The sequence below is a fragment of the Mauremys reevesii genome, unplaced genomic scaffold (genome assembly GCF_016161935.1).
Source record: "Mauremys reevesii isolate NIE-2019 unplaced genomic scaffold, ASM1616193v1 Contig169, whole genome shotgun sequence".
NCBI classification, from domain to species: Eukaryota; Metazoa; Chordata; order Testudines; family Geoemydidae; genus Mauremys; species Mauremys reevesii.
In genome coordinates, this window is record NW_024100792.1 from 35,054 (window position 1) to 51,584 (window position 16,531).

Consider the following 16,531-nt stretch of genomic DNA (forward strand, 5'->3'; position numbering starts at 1 on the left):
AGATGTTCGCGGGAAGCCTGAACAAGCAGCATGGAGGCAGCCAGCAGGTAAGCTGGGGCGCGGAGGGAGAGAGGAGGTGCGGCTGGCTCAGCAGCTCCCGGTCCCAGACCGCGGCTCCCTCCAGCCCAGCGCCGGCCCGGGGAGTCGGGCCCCGCGGCTGCCGCCCGGCGGCGGGCCCAGTGCCGGCCCGGGAGTCGGGCGGCGGCGGGCGGTGCCGGCCCGGCCGAGTCGGACAGCGGCTCGTCGGTCGGGCCCGGTGCGGCCCTGCCGGTCGGGCGGCGGCTCGGCGAGTCGGGCCCGGTGCCGGCCCGGCCGAGTCGGGCGAGCGGCTCGGCGAGTCGGGCCCAGTGCGGCCCGGCCGGGAGTCGGGCCGGCGGCCGGGCTCGGGCCCAGCCCGGTGCCGGCCCGGCCGGGAGTCGGGCGGCCTGGCCCGGGAGTCGGTCGTGGTCCTGGCCGAGTGGACCCGGTCCCCAGGCAGTGTGGTCCGGGGGGAGGGAGGGGGTGGGTTGTGGGGGGGGGGAGAGGGGTCAGGGCAGTCAGAGGGCCGGGACCAGGGGACCGGGAAGGGGGGGATCGGTCAGGGGTCTCGGAGTGTGTGTGTTAAGGAACATGAGGGGTTGGATGGGGCACGTCCCCCCCCCCACGGAGGGGAAGGAGGGAACCCGTTGTTAAAATTTTGGAGGGAGGAGGGAACCCGTTGTTAAAAATTTGGCAGCTCATCACTGGTTCAAGGGGCAGAGTTTAAGGGGTCAAGGGGTGCGGTTAGGGTTTGTTTCATGGTATACTACTTATACTACTCAGGTTTACTGTACCATACAGTTTTTGTCTTGTTCATTTTGATCAGGTAGTTTTGTGTGCTCAAGGAACATCTGCCTTGGTGTGTGTTGAGATTCTCCATCAAGTTCTCAGCAACAGCTTGTGTGTTTTGCTTCTTCATGCAAAGAGGAGATCTTGAACTAGATTCCATGGGTTCAATAGCTGTTTCTGCTTGGCACTGCTGAGTATCATCTACCTGCAACACAAAGAAAAAAATTCTCATGCTTTAGTGGTATTGGAGAACCTTGTTAATTACCAGCAGGAAGTGAAAGACCCATTCCAAGCGACTGAATAATATGAATTAGCAGACACACGCTAAAAGCAAGAATCTTCAATGTTTATAGTTATCACTCTGAAAATACAACAGCGCTATGCAGAATGCTTTACAGCAACTACCTACTCCTCACCATGTTCAAGATAGAATGGGCATTATCATCCATGCTTTACAAATCACAAGTCACATAATTTAACAAGGTCTAGGCAAAGCTAAGGAGTAGTACACAGGAGTTCCTTGTCTAGTCTCTTCTTGCTCAATCACTAATCTGCAGAACTGTATTTTGAGATATGTAATTTAAGTTTAATTACTGATATTTCATAATGAATTTGTAAATGTCCTATAGTTTATTCTGTAAATATGATAGCACTTGAAAAAGTTGTTTAGTCCTGAAGCATTTACATTGGCCTGCAGAGGATATCCTGTCAGACGTATTATGAAATATTCAGGAGAATGTCATGTCATTCTAAATATTTAACATAACCTTCACAATATGTTTGTTGTGATGGTCAACACTAACTTTGTAAAACTGTTGAAAAATTTCACAATGTGTACACCTTTGGGGTTCTCTCAAATTCCAGTCCCCACTGCTATTACAATCGTCCTTGTCTCTGCACTCCTGCACTCCCCACCAAATTCTGACATGATTTTAGCATCAGTTAGCTAAAACTTCAGTAGTTATATATGTGTGCTTCATGACAATTGAAATCCTGAATGCCAAAGCTTCTGATAGTCTAGGTAATTGGCCCCAATTCTCATCCCATTTACACTGATGTGGGTCCTGTGTGAGAGGTGAGCATCAGGGCTTATCCTTCTAGTGCCAGCAAAAACAGAATTGTTACCAACATATATTACTGGCAAAGCTAATAGGACCATTTATTATTAAGGGTACCTGACTCCTCCCATTACAAGAAGACCCTGTTTTCTGCTGCTTCTAACTTTACAAACTTTAATTGCTTGGGCTGAAATTTTCAGGGTGGGGACAGAGTGGAACCAACCTGATCTCCTTCTTTGAGATGGTAACAGATTTTTTTAGACAAAGGAAATGCAGTGGATCTAATTTACCTCGATTTCAGTAAGGCACTTGATACGGTTCCACCGGGGAAGTTATTCGTTAAATTGGAAAAGATGGGGATCAAGATGAAAATTGAAAGGTGGATAAGGAACTGGTTAAAGGGGAGACTACAACAGGTCATACTGAAAGGTGAACTGTCAGGCTGGAAGGAGGTTACTAGTGGAGTTCCTCAGGGATCGGTTTTGGGACCAATCTTATTTAATCTTTTATTACTGACTTTGGAACAAAAAGTGGGAATGTGCTAATAAAGCTGGGAGGTATTGCTAACACAGAGAAGGACCAGGATATCACACAGGAAGATCTGGATATCACACAGGAAGATCTGGATGACCCTGTAAACTGGAGTAATAGTAATAGGATGAAATTTAACCGTGAAAAGTGCAAGGTCATGCATTTAGGGATTAAGAACAAGAATTTTGGTTATAAATTGGGGACGCATCATTTGGAAGTAACAGAGGAGGAGAAGGACCTTGAAGTATTGGTTGATCACAAGATGACTATGAGCTGCCAATGTGATATGGCCATGAAAAAAGCTAATGCGGTTTTAGGATGCATCAGGTGAGATATTTCCAGTAAAGATAAGGAGGGTTAGTACCATTATACAAGGCACTGGTGAGACCTCATCTGGAATATTTTGTGCAGTTCTGGTCTCCCATGTTTAAGAAGGATGAATTCAAACTAGAACAGGTACAGAGAAAGGCTACTAGGATGATCCAAGAAATGGAAAACCTGTCTTATGTAAGGAGACTCAAAGAGCTTGGCTTGTTTAGCCTAATCAAAAGAAGGCTGAGGAGATCTGATTGCTCTTTATAAATATATCAGAAGGATAAATATCAGGGAGGAGAGGAATTATTTAAGCTTCGTACCAATGTGGACACAAGAACAAATGGATATAAACTGGACACTAGGACGTTTAGAGTTGAAATTAGGCGAAGGTTTCTAACCATTAGAGGAGTGAAATTCTGGAACAGCCTTCCAAGGGGAGTAGCGGGGCAAAAGACATATCTGGCTTCAAGACTAAGCTTGATAAGTTTATGGAGGGAACGGTATGATGGGATAGCCTAATTTTGGCAATTAATTTGGCAATTGATCTTTGATTATTAGCAGGTAAATATGCCCAGTGGTCTGTGATGTGATGTTAGATGGGGTGGGATCTGAGTTACTACAGAGAATTCTTTCCTGGGTGTCTGGCTGGTGAGTCTGGCCCACATGCTCAGGGTTTAACTGATTGCCATATTTGGGGTCGGGAAGGATTTTTCCTCCAGGGCAGATTGGCAGAGGCCCTGGAGGTTTTTCACCTTCCTCTGCAGCATGGGGCACGGGTCACTTGCTGGAGGATTCTCTCACCTGGAGGTCTTTAAACCACGATATGAGGACTTCAGTAACTCAGACACAGGTTAGGGGTTTGTTACAGGAGTGGGTGGGTGACATTCTGTGGCCTGCGTTGTGCAGGAGGTCAGGCTAGACGATCAGAATGGCCCCTTCTGACCTTAAAGTCTATGAGTCTAAGAGAACTGGGGCTGGCTGAGCAGGAGATTGGGCCAACAAGCCTTAATTCCACCATATACGAATTTTTGAGTGCTTTTGCGTGTAATCCATATATGCATTCGCACACCCCTGCTCTAGGCATCCAGGCCTTTCAAGAAATAATCAAATATTTGGGATGAGCATTAAAGTGGGAAGATTGACCTCATTCCCATTTACCAAGTTAATGAGCACTTGGCATGAGATCACAGATTTGATCATACCAACAATTTTAAGTTTACCATTATGCCCAGATCTTTGTTATGTGCCAAGCTTTATTCATTTTATTTACATTGATGACCTTGTCTTCACTATATTCATGGCAGATATAAAGGAGGCATGAATAACACGGCATATCTTCAAACTCACTTGGAGAGATAAATACATTATGTGGATTTCCCAGGCCCTGCACATTCAGATACATTTTGACGATCAGTTACCTTTGGTGATTTGCTGCCACCAGCTGTCGGTTTAGAGATCTTGGCAAAATTAGCTGACCTGCCTTTTTGTAAACGTTGGCCATATGGTGACAAATTTTGGCTTTGAGCAGCAAGACGGGCACTGGTCTTTAGGTTTAGCGCTGTTCTGCGCAAAACACAGGGTTTGTTTTCCCAGTAGGAATATCAGCAAAGCCTGAAAAATAAGCAACAGCCATTAACCACAGTTGATTAAATTACTTTATTGTTCCAATCAATCTGATCTTGCTCAATTCAAGATGGAGATGACAACGGGTAATAATTTAAGAAAGTAAAATGGCATTTACTCACTGAATAACAGAATGGGGGAATTATTAGGACTATCTTGCGTTCCTAGAATTTTATAGGTGAACTCAGGCAAGGGTGTGGATCTGTGTAACAGCAACTCTACTAAAATGGCAAAAAGAGTTTTCCCCAAGCAAATGTTCTCTTTTTTCCTTTAAAGGGACACCATTAACTGGAAAATCATTTCCATCTGAAAACGATGTCTCTCCTATTGTTCTACATAGAGCCGGCCAGAGGGAGACAATTTTGTTTTGCGACCCCTTTCGAGGTTTCAGAATTTGTTTTTATTCTAGATTGGAATGAAAACATAAGCCTTTCAAATGCTTTCATAAAATGAAATTGAATCAAAAAACATCAGGCTTTCAATTTGGGGGTCTCCCTCCCTGCTCAGCAAAAACTTTGTCCGAATCAATACATCTCCGTAATACATTTCGGTTTTGACAATGCAGCACATTTCAATGAAAAAACATTTAGTTAAAAATGTTTAAGCAAAAATTTCCCCCCTTCCTATCAACCAGAAGAAAAAGGTGTTTTATAATGGGAATGGCTGGGCCTAGAATCCCTCTCTTGCAACCTATATGAGGGCTGGATTTGGCCAATGATGTCCAAGTTTTACAATGCTTCCAAGTCACACCTATGACAACACGATTATTTAGATAGCGTGCGCTACTCCCCACAATGTGGACCATTCTCCTCTAAAGAAGTAACAATTACCTTTTCTGACCACCTCTGGGAGTCCGTCTGGCTCATACTCTGGCTCGTTGTCCTGGGTCAGTGAATGTAGGTAGATGGCAACCTCATCAGCACCTGACCAAGGGAAAGAGTCGTTACCTGTACAAATAACTTTAAGGAGACTCTGGAAAGATGTGTTTAGAATGCAATGATCTCAATCATTCATTTGTTAATTAAGTACATAAGACGTGTGCTTGTGCAACCACAGTCAACTATAGCAGAGCTTCAGAAACTATACTGATTTATGAGGATCTGGCCCCTCATCTGAATCAAATGTAATAATGGAGGTTTTGAAAACATGTGTTCTAAATAAATGCATTAAGGTTAGAAACAGGATCATGATTAAGGCTATGTTTTAGTCGTGGGTATTTTTAGTAAAAGTCATGGACAGGTCACGGGCAATAAACAAAAAGTCAGGGCCCCGTGACCCCTCCATGACTTTTACTAAAAATACCTGGGACTAAATCCTACCGCCTGGGAGGGGATGCTCCTGAAGACTGTTGGGAGTGGAGAGAGAGCAGGGCAATGCTGGTGCTGGGGAAGAGGTGGCTCAGGGCCCCACCACCACGAGTCCCAGACTGCTGCTCCAGGGACCGTGCCTGGGGCTGACTGAGCAACGGCCAGCGCGGCTGGCTCCTGGGCTTCCCAGCTGCTGAGATCCTGGGATCAGCTGCACCAGCACTGCAAAATTCACAGAGGTCACAGAAACCGTGACTTCCAGGAATGATTTGCAGCCTTACAATCATTCTAGTATAGCATTTCCTTCTTCAACTACCCCATACTTGGCTTGTGCTCCTTTAATAGAGCATTACGGTCAGCAATTTGTTTCGGCAACGTTTCTTTTTCCTTCCCCAGCTGCTTACAGGATTGCATCCATGTCTTCAGTTTACTGTCAGCGAATCCATTTTGCTTCTTCAGTTGAACTAAAGCCTTCAGATTGTCTAGCTATAAAATAAAAAAAAATTAGTTGCTAATAGGAAAATTCATTCTTCTGTCTAAGCATTATACTCTCACTAATGGCATCTCACCTGCCATTAAAAGTTCAGTGCAACTAAAAATCCAAACAAAAGTTATAATATGAAGTTGTACAGTAGAGTTCACTTAGTAATATACAATTGAATTCTAGCAGCTTCTAATTCCAACAGAGAAACATTAAAGTCATGTTTATTGGAAAGCTACGTGTGTGTAGATTTCCTTGATAGAGAAATCATAATCTAAATATAATATTCAAAATAACCAAATGACAGAACCCGCCGAAAAGCATGTGGCCCAGGCATGTTTGTCCACCTTATGTGCATTGGGGTGCCAAAATAAATGGATGGTGGATATCTGGCAGCCTTATAAAACGCACTTCAGGATAATGTAAATATCAAGCACAGTGCTCCATCAGCTGGGCATGGAGTGAGTACTGTAACTCAATGCCTGCTTGCCACAATACCGGCTCTACACTGTGCTACATGAGTGCTTTTTGATGTGTTTATTTCTGAAGCGAGAGCATAGAACTACAGTCCCTCATTCACCATAAATGGAAGTAGAAAAAGATTGCAGACTAGAAAATGCAGAGGGAATTGATAAGAAAAAATTCACCTAGATGGACAGGTTTAAAAACTTTTCCCCTTCTGCTTGGCAGTAAACACCCAACCTATGCGTGTTACAAATAAAACTTCATATAGTCATTACCAGAATTTCTCTTTGCAGTGGCACGTGGAATTGTTCACATGCCTATCCTGTAGTGAGGATAAAGAAGATGTTGGGAGGAGGCTATGGGGAAGTAGCCCAGGGAGTTGTAGCTGTCACACAGGTGTTACACGTAACACTGTAGACAGCTGCGATCCACAGGGCCCTGGGCTGAAACCCAGAGTAGAGGGAAGGCCTGGGTTCCCCTCATTCCCCTCCCTCCTACTGGATATAAGAGGAGTTGACTTGGACTGTGGGTCCCACCAGAGGCGAAGATCCCTGGCCTGTCTCCCTGGCCCACTAGGTGGGTCAGCAGAGACTGTGGGGATTGTTCTCCTTCCTTTCCCCATGCTGGCAAGTGATGTGGTTAGCTGAGTGAATGGCAGGTTTGAGCCATAAAACTGGCCAAACTGAGGGCTGCCCTGAATATCTGAGGTGAGCAAATCCGCCAATAAGTGCAGGACCCACCAAGGCAGAGGAGGAACTTTGTCACAGTCTTTTAAGATGCTCCAAAAAAGGACAGCCAGAATAAGACAGTATCGAAACACAACTTCTGGTGGAAATACACTATTCTCCAACATAGAGCTTGCAGAGTTCCCCTGGGAGTCGGTAAGGCATAAATGGCACCAGTTCTTACTGATTTCCAGTTTAAATTATCAATTATTCCAGTTCCTTTGACTGGTTTGCTAGTAAAGCCTGTTCTGCTCTGCACAGCTTCTGTGTTAAGCTCACTGGAGTCCTTTTCCAAACAGTGTTTCACTGCTATTGCCTATGAGGAAAACACATCACATTTTATTTGTAGTTATATTGAATCTATTTTAAAAAATTAAAAATTCCTGATGTCCCCGTAAATGATGAGCTCCAGAGATACCTTAGAAAACAAAGCCAAAAGAATAAGCTACGTTCTGCTTCCTCCTACAGAAAGAGAAGTTTGGAGTAACTGTTGACTTCTGTGTTGTATAACTAAGAGCAGAATTTGGCCCTAAACCTTGAAACTCAGCATGATGGCTTTAAAAAAGTGCAATTAAAAAAAGCCCAAATATCTGAAAAATCCATCCTCCTTTCACTGTCCAGTCCTGGGTTCTAGATTCTGTATCATACCAAAACCAGAACAAGTTAAGGTAACACAAATCTTTAACTCAAGACTGGGCAAGGTTATGAAAAATATTTTCAGGCACATTTTCAAGTATATAGTTGTAATGTATAAATATATTCATAATTTAAGCCATAGTCATAGTACAGTCTGGTAATCATTGGGAATCCTAACCAGTGCTTTCTTTTAAGCTCAATCATAAGGGCAGCAGATTTAACACTTGCTCTCCATTTTTTTTAACATAACATATTTTGTCAAAGCGAGCACCTATTGGGTTTAGAAGATCCTTCCCCATTCCCACTCAGTCCTCAGCTGCTCATTTGAGAGGTAACATTTAGGTGTTGGACTGATGATCAGCTATCACCAAATATGCCATTGAACAGCCAACAAACAGAAAGGATCAATACCAAACTCGACTCAATTCGTACAATCCAAATACCAAGAGATTGACAAATTACTCTACCTTTTCCACTTACTATATACTCAAGGAATAGGTTACATGTTGTGAAAAACCAGTATTTGTACATCTTAATTCCCCATATTTATGGACCAACAAAGACATTCAGCTTGCACCTCTGTCTCCATAACCACATTCTTCAGGGGCAAGGGAAATTAGTGTCGTGCTATCCTCTATCTTAAATTTATCACCTGACTTTATATCGCAAGGATAGGCAACTTATGGCATGCGTGCCACAGACGGCACACGAGCTGATTTTCAGTGGCACTCACACTGCCTGGGTCCTGGCCACTGGTCCAGAGGCCTCTGCGTTTTAATTTAATTTTAAATGAAGCTTCTTAAACATTTTAAAAACCTTTTTTACTTTACATACACCAATAGTTTAGTTATATATTATAGACTTATAGAAAGAGACCTTCTAAAAACGTTAAATTGTATTACTGGCACATGAAACCTTAAATTAGAGTGAATAAATGAAGATTCGCACACCACTTCTGAAAGGTTGCCGACCCGTTATGTCGCTATCTAAACCAGGAAGTTAACAAGATCATAACTGTACCACCACCAAATTCTAACTGGTTTTCAACCTTTTTAACCTGTTTTATATCAGTCATAATAGCTCCATAGTACTCCAAATTAAAAAGGAAGTAAAAAATGAGAATGAAATAACCTAGTTCCATTCTAGAAAGGAGTAGGCTTTTCTGGATAAAAACCTATAGATGTCCAAGTTTGAGTATGAATCGAGTGTTTCAAGAGTAAACCTGGAAAGAAGAGTATGTGTAGAAAATACTAACCACCTCTGTAGAAAAGGTTTGATTAATGTGCTCACACAGCTAGGATGACACATAGCTATGCCGGACAGCTATCGTGGACAAATTTAGAACCTCTGTATGAAGTCAGTGTAGACCATGTCTATCATAAATACAAAAGCAGTTTTCTATTAGAGAGTGTGGATAGAAAAGAAGCAGTGCTCATATCAGAACAAGGCTAAAGGGAACGGTTGTAGGGCATTACCCCCAGATTGCCTTTGGGCCCATCTGCTACCTCAGTTTACCTTTAATCTTGCATCAAACCAGATATCACATGTGGTGATTTTACAGTAGTGCTCTCTTCCAGGTTGGTTTATTATCATAACACAAGACTCAAACATACCCTTAACCAGCCTCAATTATTCTTTTCCGCATATAATGCCTCAAGTTTTTCCAGGTCTTGATCAGAGCAGGCCCATCCTTGTAGTCCCACCCCTCTCCTAGCTGGGACTTCTGCATCCTGCAAGTCCATCAATGGAGGCTTATCCCTGCACAGTTTCCAGTTCCTTGTAATTCTCTTCCCCCAAAAGGCTTCTGCCTTGGAGTTCTGGAAAATTGTCACCTGTCCTCTTCACAGGCTCTCTGCCTGGGCACTAACGAGAGAGAGTCTCTCTCTGAACTTTTGGGGCAGAGGGGGGGGGGGTCTCTCTCTCTTGAATGACCACAGGCTGCCCTTTTACCTGCCAGCAGACCCGGTTTAGATGCATGCTTCTGTCACATAACCCTTGTATTTATTCCCATCATACAGGGAGATGGGCTAAACCTGACAAAAGGTGCAGCTGTGCCCCAGTCTTTTAATGGACCAGCTCACCCTGTGACAGGAACATACTGCAGCTTGCTCTGACCTGTGATATATTTAGTTGCACTTAAATATTAGTCATGTATAGATCTTCAAACACAATAAAGAGGACAGTTAAATTTTACATAAAATAAAAACTCAGCATCACCACTTCCATTTGAATAGTTCAGATATTAAAAATCCTACTTTGTTGAGTTCTGCTCGTAGAGCATCGTTGGCTTGCTGCAAGTCCTGGTTTATCTGGTCGCACGGCAGATCCCCTGTCAGTAAGTCATGTAGCTGATGAAACACTTCTTAGAAATGTAGAAGACTGGGGGGGGAGGGGTAGGAGAGAGAAACACACTCTAGTTACATGTTTCTTGTCAAGTTACTATAACTATTAACACTGGAAAACGCAGGGAGGGCTGTAAATTGCCTCTTAAAAAAGTTACTAATTACACTAAAGCGCTCGCTGACAGAAGCAAAAAGAGTTTAAAACCCATTTTTAAGTAAAGCATAAATTCTGTTATGGCCACTAATGGCCATGACTCACTTTGGCCAATCAGAGTAGCCTACTTCATCTGCTACACCAAGACAGGTGGATCAAAAAAATACTAGCAAATAATGGAATGAAGCTTATATGTCGATTCAAAAGTAGATCTCCATAACAACATCGAGCATTACAACTAAGCAACCAGACTAATCCCCAATAATCATGATCCTTTGGGGTGCGGGGAATTCCCTTCTTTGCTGTGATTACATGTTTAGCTTATTGCTGTCAAAATGTTTTTCATGAGGAAAATGCCTTAGTTATTTTCAATTTGACTTAACACATGACTGGGCAGCAACAGAAGTTTGGTAGAGGGCATTGACTCCTCCCGCCTCAGGTCTGGGGGAGCAGAACTTCACTAATACACAACTCCTAAGATCCTTAGGAATCTAGCCCATCTCCTGCAACCATTAGGAGATGCAAAGTAGATATCCATCTGGGTATAATTCGTTTTTGAGGCTTCTTCCAGGCCCCACGGTCCTTATGGTTGGGGCTCTACATGAAGTTGAGAGGGATTTATATGAGGAATAGGGCTATGAGGGGCACAGGACTTTTAGTCGGGGTGTTGGGGTTGGTAAGGAAAAGAGAGGGCTGAGTGGGAGCAGAAAGCAGAGGAAGATAGGGAGGAAAGCACTAGTGGCGTCTCCTGGCAACAAACCTCTCTGCCAAACTTCTCTTGGCAGCAGCTGCAGGACTCCCCTCTAACAAATCATAGCAGGTTTGTCAGCTGGAGAAGGTAGTGAAGTGCTAGTGCTTCCCCTCAGCTTTCTCCTAAGCACCCTCCTATCCTCCAGCAAGACACCTGCTCCATCCCATGTCCTCAAGCACTCCCACAGCCTGTTCCCACTCTCATTGCCAGCCAGAGACCCATCCTATGAAGTCCCCACCCTCTTGGATCCCAGTGATCCATTTCCCCAAATCTTTATGTCTCCCCACCCCCTTATTATACCCAGCCTCTCTGCCCTCAGACCCTTTCCAAAGGCCCACTCCTACCCTGGCTTGGCCTGCCAGGAGCAGAAGAATGCAGGCGGGGAGGGTCAAACTCAGGAAGAAGGGAGCAAATTATTAGCAAAATGTTCAAACTTTTTTCTGATTTTATTTTTGTCATCGAACTATAAATTAGAGGTGAACAAATTGGTAGCCTGCCTGCCCAGCCTACCTTGAAGAAATACGGATTCACTTCCTCTTACCAAGTTATAACCACCAGACTACTATTATCACCAGCTAGGGAACATGGCTTTAGTCAACTTAATTCGTGGTAGGCCAGTAAATTGTTTCACTAACAAATACAGATCCATTCAAGGAACTGAGAGGGCGTGGGACCAGCAGGGCCCCATGTACCGGCGCATAAGCACAGGGCTCCAGAGGTTGCCAAAGCCGGCCCTGGGGGTACCATTACGGGGAAAAAATTCTGACAGCGTGCATGTGGGCGCGCACACATCAAATATGGAATCGTCAGCGTTGTTTCTTCTACATGGACAATTACTCAATGAACAACTTGTTCACTCTGGTAATAGCAGTCTGGAGGCAACTTTAAACTTGTGAAAAAATGGGTCTCGTCTTACCTTTTCCTTTTCTTTTATTTTCTGTTCTAAGGACCGACGATTATTTTCGACAAATTGTCTCTGATGACTCAGTAGGTCGTCCATTTTTTGCTCCAACATTTCACGCTATACAAAGTTTAATCATAAATCACAGTGATGCAAGGGTAATATTTATTATTTGTACTACAATAGCAATCCCGCCCCCGTAATCAGGATTGAAATCCCACTTTAGTAGGCAGTGTTTAAAAAAAAAACAACAACAAAAAACGACATACATACGAGGAAGTCATGGTCTCTGCCCCAAAACTTCTTACAGTGTTCCATGACTTAATGAACACTCACACAGGTATCCCATACCAAACTGAGAACAGATTACACTTGGCTAGAAGACAAGTGTGTGCTAAAGTTTTAATAAGTGTTTAGGCACAGGAGATAAATTCAATGCAACTTTAAATTTACAGAGAATCGGCACATTGATTGATCAGAAAAAAATTACTGAACTATTTTGAACATATTTACTAATATAATCTGCAATTCAATCGGATTTCAAACTCATGTAAAGAAGCTAGACTATAATAAGAAAAGCTCTCAACAGTCACATCTAGAGGTTATGGTGACAGAGCTATGCCGGTAACTCAGGTAATTTACAAGTAGCATCACTGTGACATCAGAAGCAGCAACCAATCAATCTTTCCTCTGCACTTTGCGATCAGTCAGTGAAGTGGAGAGGGCCTATTCACAGGTCAAAAGTTCTCATCGTTAACTTACTTGAACATCTGTATACAAACATGGTAATAACCCTGGATTGACTCATTGTTCCTGGCCTCTACCTACTCGCAGCCAAGACCTTCTCTCAATGGGGTCCTCACAGAGGTAGCAAAGAACAGCCATTACCGTACCTCTGCAGAGGCAAATTCTTAACCCCCATTCATATGATGGTATAATCTTCAGCATCCCGTATATAGGATGTAGGAAGCAGCAGAATTTTCTAACAAGCAGCAGCATTTTCTAACATTCTTAAGTAGGCAGCAGAATGTGCATGCATAGATAAAATCCCTGACAGCAAAGAGTAGGTGACAACCATCACACTTACAGAAGACATATGTGGTGGTGCCTTTCCCCACGGCAACATAACTTCTTTAATCTAAGTGTGTATGGAGGGGCAGAAAGGGGATGGGAAAAGAGTTAAGCTAAAGAGAAATATGAAGAATCGTGGAATCCATGACTTGCATGAGCTACAATGTTCTACCCAATGCACACGGAAATTGTGGAGCTGCAACAATTGGCAGAGGCCAAAACATTCAGCTGGACTAACTTCCCCATGTTAAATAGGGTGAAAAGCCAATGATTTTCAAAGAAGGAGACAGCAGTGCTGTTAAAACGTCTTTTTATGACACTTTCAAATGGCTTTAGGATATATAAAATATCTGTGTTTCTTAGATATTTGTTATCGTTATTCACTCTACCGCAATAAAAATACTGCATTGCTGGCTGCCTCATTAGAGAGCTGGCCTGCTATTTGTTCAGTCTATCAGAGCAACTTATCCATAAAGGAAAACTTTTCAAGGTGCAGATCTTCCCCACAGCACACACCCACGTAACTGGTATTAAAAAAAAAATTAAAAAAAATGAAAAGGTAGTGAAAAAGGAACCAATCACTAATCCCAAAGTCAAAGAGCAGCAGATGATCCACTAGTTTCCATGGTTCTCCTGCTACGTTGTCCAGTATATCAATGCAGTGGCTGACCCACTAAACCAAACAACCACTTCATGCAGTGGCAAGGAAGCTCCTGCAGAGAAAGGAAGTGCTGTGCAGGCTGCTGAAATCTTGCCCACCCTATCCCATTTAGCAAAGTGTAGGCCTCTTCATGGATATGGAAAGATGGGGCCAAATAAGGATTTGCCTCTTAATGAAAGGCTGGGTTTGACTGGCTTTATTTGTTTACTCTTATCAGTGTACACCTATTTGGCATCTGTTTTAGCTAGCAAAAAAAAAAAATCCATTTTATATGATTAACACACGTTTGCTCCACTAATGCAAATTATTTCAACGTTTCAATTATATCAGTACTATAGCCACAGAAATTTCTTGGCTTCCTTGCACTGAATACAAGAGGGCCTTTTCCCCCTTGATTCTTCTGCAGCAAAACAGAGAGGTCTTGGAAGGACCCAAGATCTTGCATTCTGAGCACTTTAAAACTCTTCAGTAAGGTGTGTGAATTCTTTCCTGTCATGAAAGGGATCCAGAGGTACCACCCGAATTTAGAGGGTCCAAAGGATAGAGAAAAAATCTGTCCTGGATCATGCAGGTCTGTGACTCTAAGTGGACAGCACTGTTCTCTTTTCTTGTTTATGTACCAGCCTCACAGACTGCAATACAGTTCTACTAATAGGCTTTATTAACTTCTGCCTGTGCTGGTGCTGCATAAGCAAAAGTCTGAGATGTTTTAGCTCATATAAAGCTATTTAAATCTTTTAAGGGCATAGGGAAATGGTGGACTTAAATATACAGTAGAACCTCAGAGTTACCAACTCGGGAATGGACGTTGTTCGTAACTCTGAACAAAACATGATGGTTGTTCTTTCAAAAGTTTACAACTGAACATTGTCTTAACATAGCTTTCCAACTTAACTATGCAGAAGAAAAAATGCTGCTTTCCCTTCATTTTTTAGTAATTTAACACAGTACAGTGCTGTATTTGCCTTTTTTTGCGGGGGGTGGGGTGGGGTAGAAGGGATGTGTCTCTGCTGCTGCCTAATTATGTTCTTCCGGTTCCAAACGAGATTTGTGTGGTTGACTGATCAGTTTGTATCTCTGGTGTTTGTAACTCTAAAGCTCAACTGTAAATTATGGAGCCACCATTAGCAAGCACATACATAGTTAAGCTTTGTTGGAGAACTGTGTAATGAATTGTGTTAGTGAAATGTGTACTAAGTAATGTTAGAGAAATTATTATATACAATTCTGGAAGAAAATAGGAGTGTTTGCTTTTTGTATGTAGTTCTGCTGCTTGAGATTGTCAGATTTTGCTGAAACAGTCTGTAAATCAGAAAATTGGTTTTTGTGTCTCATCTATACAGTTCTTGACCAAGCAGATAGCAGGGTAGAGAAGAGAGCTGTTAGCTTTCAGTAAGTCAGGTACAATCCCTCATCCCCCCACCCATCCATTCAATCAGCTAACAAGTTTTTTTTTTAATCACAATATTAATAAAATTCACTGCTTGTTCTCTCACCTTATTCTTGGCTTTGATTATTTCAATGACAGAAGACCCCAAACTCTTCATATATTCCATAGTTACTAAAAAGCTCTCAACAGTCACATCTAGAGGTTATGGTGACAGAGCTATGCCAGTTACTCAGGTGATTTACAAATAGCATCATTGTGACATCAGAAGTACCAACCAATCAATCTTTCCTGTGTAATTTGCTCAGTAACTCAGGTGATTCATAAGTAGCATCATTGTGACATCAGAAGTGGCAACCAATCAATCTTTCCTCTGCACTTTGCTATCAGTCAGTGAAGTGGAGAGGGCCTATTCACAGGTCAAAAGTTCTCATTGTTAAATTACTTGAACATTTGTATACAAACATGGTAATAACCCTGGATTGACTCAATGTCCCTGGCCTCAACCTACTCCCAGCCAAGACCTTCTCTCAATGGGGTCCTCACAGAGGTAGCAAACAACCGCCATTACCGTACCTCTGCAGAGGAAAATTCTTAACCCCCATTCACATGATGGTATAACCTTCAGCATCCTGTATATAGGATGTACCGGTAGAAAGCAGCAGAATTTTCTAACAAGCAGCAAAATTGTACAAGTCAGGTACAATCCCTCATCCCCCACCTGCCTATTCAACCAGCTAACAAGTAAAAACTCAAGGCCACAGAAACAGATGAGTACGAAGAATAAAAATTGCAGTTGTAATATAAGTACAACTGCATGCAGCCAGGGAGCGTGACAGCAAGGAATAGCTGTGATGGGAACTACACAGATATAAGTAAGTTTTAGCAGGATAAGCAAAAAATGTATTAATCTGGGTTAGTTATTGTGATTTATGCAGGCGAATCTTTTAATCAGGGCCGGCTCAAAACCCCAGCACGCCACGCACGCGCGTGGGGCGGCATTTTCCCAGGAGGGCGGCAGGCGGGTCCAGCGGACCTTCCGCAGTCATGCCTGCGGGAGGTCCACTGGAGCCGCCGGACCAGCAGACCTCCCGCAGGCATGACTGCGGAGGGTCTGCTGGTCCTGCGGCTCCGGTGGACCTCCCACAGGCATGACTGCGGAGGGTCTGCTGGTCCCAAGGCTCGGGTAGACCTCCCGCAGGCATGACTGCAGACAGTTCCCTGGTCCCGTGGCTCGGGTGGACTTCCCGCAGGCATGCCTGCGGAAGCTCCACTGGAGCCGTGGGACCAGCGCACCCTCCGCAGGCACGTCCCCC

The 16,531-nt window shown here is 43.4% G+C and overlaps 1 long non-coding RNA gene across 3 annotated transcripts; it reads right to left on the minus strand.

The window, feature by feature from the left end:
- Positions 1–5,232: 5,232 nt before the first annotated feature.
- Positions 5,233–15,385, minus strand: LOC120393219. 3 transcript variants are annotated; one of them, XR_005591944.1, is made up of 4 exons: positions 15,325–15,385; positions 12,112–12,216; positions 10,204–10,327; positions 5,233–5,257 (listed from the first exon to the last, which is right to left on the minus strand). It is a non-coding gene; the product is annotated as an uncharacterized LOC120393219 (long non-coding RNA). The 3 variants fall into 3 exon arrangements; XR_005591943.1 differs by lacking the exon at positions 5,233–5,257 and adding an exon at positions 6,066–6,127; XR_005591942.1 differs by lacking the exon at positions 5,233–5,257 and having other exon boundaries at positions 10,169–10,327.
- Between the last annotated feature and the right edge of the window lie 1,146 nt (positions 15,386–16,531).